The following is a 7,411-nucleotide window of genomic DNA, read 5'->3' on the forward strand; positions in this document are numbered from 1 at the left end:
GATGAATTTGTCTGTTTTCCTAGCAGTCCATGGTACTTTTAATACTCTTCTCCAGCACCACAGCTCAAAGGCAGAGTTGGACAATGACCAGGGAGGATAGAAAGAGAGGTATATGTAGTGGTTGAAAATATCATGACTGGGATCAGGCACACTCTAGTATGTAAATTCATATCATTGTTCTTTATCATTGTGACAAGGTCTTTGACAGAAGATCTTCCCAATGCAACACGTCTTTTCATTTTTTTAACATGTGTTAACTAATAAACCCACTGCCATAAAGTGACTCCATCACCTCATTTCAAAGGATTTAAATCTTATGGAATGAAAAAGAGCACCTATTTTGCTCTTGAGGATTGATTGGTGTATTCCAAATCATGACATATCTGCTTGGCAACCCAACAAGCTATCTAAGCACCATATACTCATCACTATTTCTATCGTTCTTGTGTGCCATCAAGTTGAAGCCAATTCATAGCTGATCCTCCAGCAGGTTTGCAGAGATAATTAATCACAGGGGATTGATTCTCCTCCTGCAGAGAAGTCAGTGGATTCAAATATGGGCCTTTGGGATTGCAGTGAAGCTTTTTACTTACTGTTATCATTATTGTTGATTACTGTCAAGTCTAGCACGACTCAGTGACCCTGTGAACACAAGATCTGAAGCCTTTCTATAACTATTGTTGTTTCTCAAAGTTCGTTGTGTTTCTAGAGGTATGTTGGTTAGGGAGTGGGTGCCACTTCTGCTTCCAAACCTATCTTAAATTAGGAGCACAAACAAACACTATCCACCATGGGTAACCATGATGACATTTGACACCCCAATAGCACAAAGTTTAGCATCACAGCAACTCCAGGTTACCTCAATACAGCATATTGACAGAAGAGTGCTGTACTACTTCGAAGAAATTTCCTCCAAAATATAATAACAACTGACTTTTAAACACAAAGACCAAGCATCAGAGTGTTACTTACTAGTCATCTGCATAACAAAGGTATTCAGTTTTTTTTAATAACAAATAGTATTCCGTTTCTTTAATAATTTTCTCAGCATACAGATTGAATAGATATCAATAGAGTATACAACCATAAAGGACAGCTTTCTTAATTTTAAACCATGTAGGGTTAGGTCAAGGATTGCAGCTTTCAATATGGATTCAAGCTCAACATTAAGAAAACAAAGATTCTCACCACTGGGCGATTGGCAGCATCATGATAGATAGTGAAAAGATTGAGATTGTTATCAGCTTCCATTTGCTTGGCTCCACAATTAGCACTCTTGGTACCAGTAGCCAGGAAATTAAATGACATGCCATGGTCTTTGCAGTCACTTGCTATGCATCAGAAAGCTGGACTATGATTATGAATGATAGAATAAAATTGATACCTTTGAGCTGTGGTGCTGGAGCAGCGTGTTGAATATACCATGTACTGATAGGAGAACAAACAAGTTCGTCCTAGAGAGGGTGAGGTCAGGTTGTTCTTTGGAAGCAAAGATTCTGAAGCTTTGTCTGACATACTTTGGACATATTGCAAGGAGGGACCAGTTCTTACAGAGGGACATCATGCTTGGGAGAGTGGAGGGACGGTGCAAGAGAAGAAGACCCTTGATGAGATGGGTGGATTCAGTGACTGGAGTAATGAGGGTACGTGTATCAGAGACAATGAGGTTGGCACAAGGTTAAGCAGGTTCCAGGGCTGTTGTACATAGAGTGCTATGAGTCGCAAACAACTCAATGGTACATAACAACGACAAGCGTTCCCTTGCTCTGCTTGTTCATTAACATCTTGGTCTAGGGATAGGTTTTACTTGATAACAATTGAGTGTTCTGGAATTTCCTTTCTTCTCAATGTTGGGCAAAATGTGTTACGATCCACATAGTCAAATGCCTTTGTATAAATAAAGCACAAGTAGATATATTTCGATAATTACTGACTTTCAGCCAGGATCCATCTGACATCAACAATAATATTACTGATGCCACAAACTCTTGTAAATACAGTGTGTAAGTATGGCAATTCACTGTCAATGAATTGTTCTAGCCATTTTTGAGTCATCACCATCAATATTTAGTTTGCATGGTATATTAATGGTATTGTTTGATAATTTCTACATTTTATTCAATCACTTTTCTTAAGAATGAGAAATATGGATCAAAATATAGGTAAGTCTGCTGTCAGGGACCTCTCCAAGTTATTGAAGAGCAATGATGTTAGTTTGAGGACTAAGGTGCACCTGATTCAGATAATACTCTTTTTATGTCACTTGCTGTGCATTTGAGAGCTTGACAATGAATAGGGATAACAGAAGAAAAATTGATGCCTTCGAACTGTGGTGGTATTGGAGAAGAGTACTGAACATCCCAGTGATTGCCAAAAACAAACAGATATGTCTTGTAGAAGGTGTAGCCAGAGTGTTCCTTGGAGGCAAAGATGATAAATCATACTTGGGATTGTTGCTAGGAAAGACTTCCTTTGAAAGAGACATGATGTTTGGAATGGTGGAGGGATCTTGAATGAAAAGAAAATCCTTGTTTAGGTGGATTGACACAGTGACTGTAAAAATCTCTAGTTTGCCAGAGATGGTGAACATGGTACAAGATAGGATAGGGTTCATTTTCATAAGGTCACAATGAGTCATACTCAACTACATCTAGTAACAGCGTGTCCTACATTTATTATTTGTATATTCAACATTCTGATTATTACTAGATGCTTATGCAGTTTATTCTTCTTCTGAGTCATACAACACCATCAAATAAAGGTGTAAGCACTAAGTTCACCTTAATTCTGATGGTAATTCCTCCCCAATCATTTTTTAAGTGCCTTCAGAGCAGGAGTGTCATCCACTTCCTAATCAACATGCCTCTGGAAACTCTATGAACTTTTAGAAATGATGATAATTATAGAAAGACTTTGGGTCTTTTGTTCACAGAGTCACTATGAATCATACTTGACTCGATGGCTATCAACAACAACAACAACTTGTGGAAACTGCTAAAAGCTCAAGAGGGTTTTAGAAAAGGCCATGGCTCCAGGAGCATCATTGTTGATTCTAGATGAACCCTGGCTGACAGCAGAGAATATCAGAAGAATGTCTTTTTGTGCTTATTGCCTGCACAGAGACATTTGATTATATGCATAATAGCAACTGTGACTTAACATTGAGAAGAGTGGAAATCACAGAACACTTAACTTGGCTCTGAGTGAAACAAGGGGACACTGAATAGTTTAAAATCAACAAGGGTGTGCATCAGGGTTGTATCCTTTTTCTATACTGATTCCATCTATAGGCTGAGCAAGTAATTCACGAAACTAGGCTCTATGAAGAGGAATGCAGCTTCAGAATTGTAGAAAGACTCTTCAATAGCCTTTGTTATGCAGTTGACAAAATCTTAGTTGCTGAAAGTTAGGAAGACTTGAAGCACTTGCTGCAGAGGATCAAGGACTATAATAGCCTTCCACATAGATTACATCTCAACATCAAGAAAACAAATGTCTTCATCACTTTGCCAGTCATCAACACCTTGATAGATGGAGAAATGATGGAAACTGTTAATGACTTCATTTTACTTGAATCCATAATCAACACCCTTGTAGCTAGGGGATTAGGTGATATATTGCACTGGGCTATTCTGCTGTCAGGGTCCTGTCCAAAGTAAGAGAAATAATGTCAGCTTGAAGACTAAGAAATGCCTGATAACAGGCCATCATCTTTTCAATCCCTTGCTTTACATCTGAGACCTGGAAAAGGAATAAAGATGCCAGGATGAAATGATGGCTTTCAGTTGTGATATTGGATAAGAGTATCAATTATTTCATAGACTGCTAGAAGAACAAACATAAGTCTTGACTCAGTGACTACAGCAATGGTTCAACTGAGTCATAGATAATGAGAATGGCAAAGAGTAGGTTACAGTTCAGGTCTTTTATTCATAATGTTGCTATGAGTTGTAGTGAACTCGATGATACCTAACAACAACAACAACTAAGGGATTCATTTTCTGGCATTATATATATCACAATGTTTTGCAACTGTTCATAAAGTTGATTCTGCTCATAACCTGCTCATTGGACATCTATATGGCAGCTGTCTGTACTGTGATGACTTTCATATGAATGTGATGTGAGAAACTCTTCCCCTGGTATTTCTAATGCTATCAATGTCATCCTTGTAGACAGATTTCAGTGGAGCTTTCAGAGTGAAGCACACTGTGAAGAACGACTTGACTATCTGCCTCTAAAAATACTATGACTGTGCCATACATAATATATGATGTCAGTAACATTTGTGATGTAAGGATGAGTGATAGGGGAGAAAAGGATAGAGAGAGAAATATGAGAAAAGCAAAAATTGGGACAGAACACTGAAGAAGACATTCTAACTATGTCCCAGGGAAATCATCACAATATTTACTCTCAGTGCTTCCCTACCACTTTTAACCAGTGCAAAAATAGCAATAAACAAAATGCATCCCTCCAAAATCATTTTCTGGAATCTAAGCTTTGAGAAAGAAGTTTACGTGCTCCCAGGTATTTTTTTTAAGAGCTGGGAGAAATATGTGGCATGTCTTTTTCTTCTTTCAGTCATTTTATTAGCACTTTCATTAAATTAATACTAGAATCTATTAACCAATACAATTTAATAAAATTCAAAGAGTTCTGGGTAAATTTTTTTTCAGTGAGGTCTAATATTAGACAAAAAAAAGCGAGATGATTTTCCTGTGTGCCATGTATGGTTCCAGATATAAATATAGTTACCCTTGATACTTGAGAGAATAATTACCAGAACACTGTCAATGGTTCTCTATTCACCTATTAACCGAGGTTTCATGTAGTTTTATGAGTTTGCCTATCTTTAACAAAACTGACGATACTCCTCTGTGTCAGAGAATATATACTTCTAATTGGAGAACTGTACAATTGGGTAATGATTATCCTTATTGAAGAACATACTACTTGGAAAGGGTACTTCCAAAAACCACACATGACTAAATCATTCTTTAACTAAATTTCTTGCAATACTTAAAAAAAAGAATCCCCCCCTACTATATAGCGGCAGTAACCAAAACAGCAAGGTACTGGCACAATGACAGACACAAAGACCAATGGAACAGAACTGAGAACACAGAAATGGACCCAGCTATCTATGACCAACTTATATTCAACAAGGAACTAAAAAGTATCAAATGGGGAAATGACAACCTCATCAAGAAACAGTGCGGACAAAACTCGACTTCCACCTGCAGAAAGATGAAATAGGATCTACAACTCACACAATACACAAAAATCAACTCAAGGTGGATCAGAAACGTAACAGTAAAGCCCCAAAACATAAAGTTCATCAGAGACAAACAGGGATCAAGCCTAGATGTCCTACTCTATTGTATAAAGAAATGGCCTAATATAGCCAGAAATGTACAATCTAGAGAAGATAAAATTAATGAATGCGCCCTAGTAAAGATTAAATCCCTGTGCATCAAAGACATTTTCCAACGGAGTGAAAAGAAAACCTGCTGAATGAAGGAGTCGGGGGGAAGATGACAATACTATTTCAGACAAGGGTAGACAAGCTGAACATAGAAATTGCATATGACCCAGCTATTCCACTGCTTGGAATATATCCCAAGAGAACGAGAACTGAGGCACAAAATAGAGACTTGTACACCAATGTTCATAGCAGCATTATTCACCATCACAAGATTATGGAAACAGCCCAAATTTCCAACCACAATCGAATAGATTGAGAAATTATGGTACAGTCACATAATGGAATACTACGGAGCCCACAGGAGCAATGATTTTGTAAATTACCACCTAACTTGGGAGGGACTGGAAAGTATTATGCTAAGTGAAGTAACTCTGTTCCACAAGGACAAATACTGTAAAAATATTTCTTGTAGAACATATATGAAGATACAAGGAAAGGAGAGGGGAGTAGAGGGATGAGGATGAGTGGGGGGGGTGATGGTGGTGGTGGTTAATCATAGGGTCTCGTAATATGATGGGTGAAAGGAGGGTGGATAAAGGAAACGAGAAAGATCTGGTAAGTGTGAACAACAATGTGTATAAACTTTATAAGGAAACCAGTAGAAAATAAAATATTGAAAAAATAAGTTCTTGTTATAAATTCTTGCTTCAAGGAGCAGCCTGATTTCACCCTCTTCAGGACAGACTCATTTGTTTTCCTGGCAGTTGGTGGTATGTTCCACACTCTTGTCCAGCATCATAACTCAAGTGCATTTATCCTTCTACCATCCTTAGTTATTGTGGCGCTCTCAGATGCACAGCAAATAATTGCAGAGACCATGGCCTGGATTGGGTGTACCTTAGTCTCCAGACTGACATCTTTGCTCTTCAGTACTTTAGAGAAGTCCCTGACAACAAACTTTCCCAATGCATTCGTCTTTTGATTTCCTGATTGCTGGTGACAAGAGTGTTGATTGTGGAACCAAATGAACTGAAGCTGTTAATAATCTCAATCTCTCCTCTACCCATCATGATGCTGCTAATTGGCCTAGTGGTGAAAACATTTGTTTTCTTGATATTAAGTTTCAATGCACATTTAAGACTACCGTCTTTGACCTTATACAGCAAACTCTCCATGTCCTCTTCAGTTTCAGCAAGAAAGGTTGTGTCATCTGTATAACACAGGTTGTTGATGAATCTTCCTCCAATCTTGACGTCACATTCCTCCTCATAAAGTCCAGTCTCCTGAATGATCTGTTTTGCATATAGATTGAAAAGGTGTAATGATATGTTGTTGACTGCCTTTGAGTTGAGCATGACTCATAACAACCCTATGGAAAAAGGCCTGAAGCCCCTCTAGAACCATCAACATTTATCAAAGTTCACAGTTTCTGGAGGAATGTTGTTAGGAAGTGGATGCCACTCCTAGACACTAATAAAACTCCATCTTACAAATATGAATTGACAAATATAAACTCTGTAGACAATTTTTTTTTCATTAGATTACAAATCTATGGTTTAGAAAGTTCATTAATTTTTTTCTGTTGGACCATTCATAGGCATATGTGGAATCTCTTAAGATTAACTTTTCATAAATAAGTAATAAATTTCTATCAAGTTTAAATTTTCTGTTGGATGTCTTTATTTTACTGTTCATTGAGAAATTAATAGTCCAAATAATTAAGGAGTAATGATGTAAGTTTGAGGACTAAGTTGTGTCTGATTCAGGACATAGACTTTCCTATTACTTGCTATGCACCTGAAAGCTGGAAAATTAATAAGGATGACAGAAGAAGAATCGATGCCTTTGAGCTGTTGTGTTAGGAACAAGTACTGAATATGCTATGAACTGCCAAAAAAACAAACAAGAATATCTTGGAGAAAGTGCACCCAGAGTGCTCCTGGGAGGTAAAGATGATCAAGTTTCATTTCACATACTTCAGGT

This window comes from Elephantulus edwardii, unplaced genomic scaffold (genome assembly GCF_000299155.1).
Source record: "Elephantulus edwardii isolate Elephantulus edwardi_28Jun2011 unplaced genomic scaffold, EleEdw1.0 scaffold00144, whole genome shotgun sequence".
Taxonomy (NCBI): domain Eukaryota; kingdom Metazoa; phylum Chordata; class Mammalia; order Macroscelidea; family Macroscelididae; genus Elephantulus; species Elephantulus edwardii.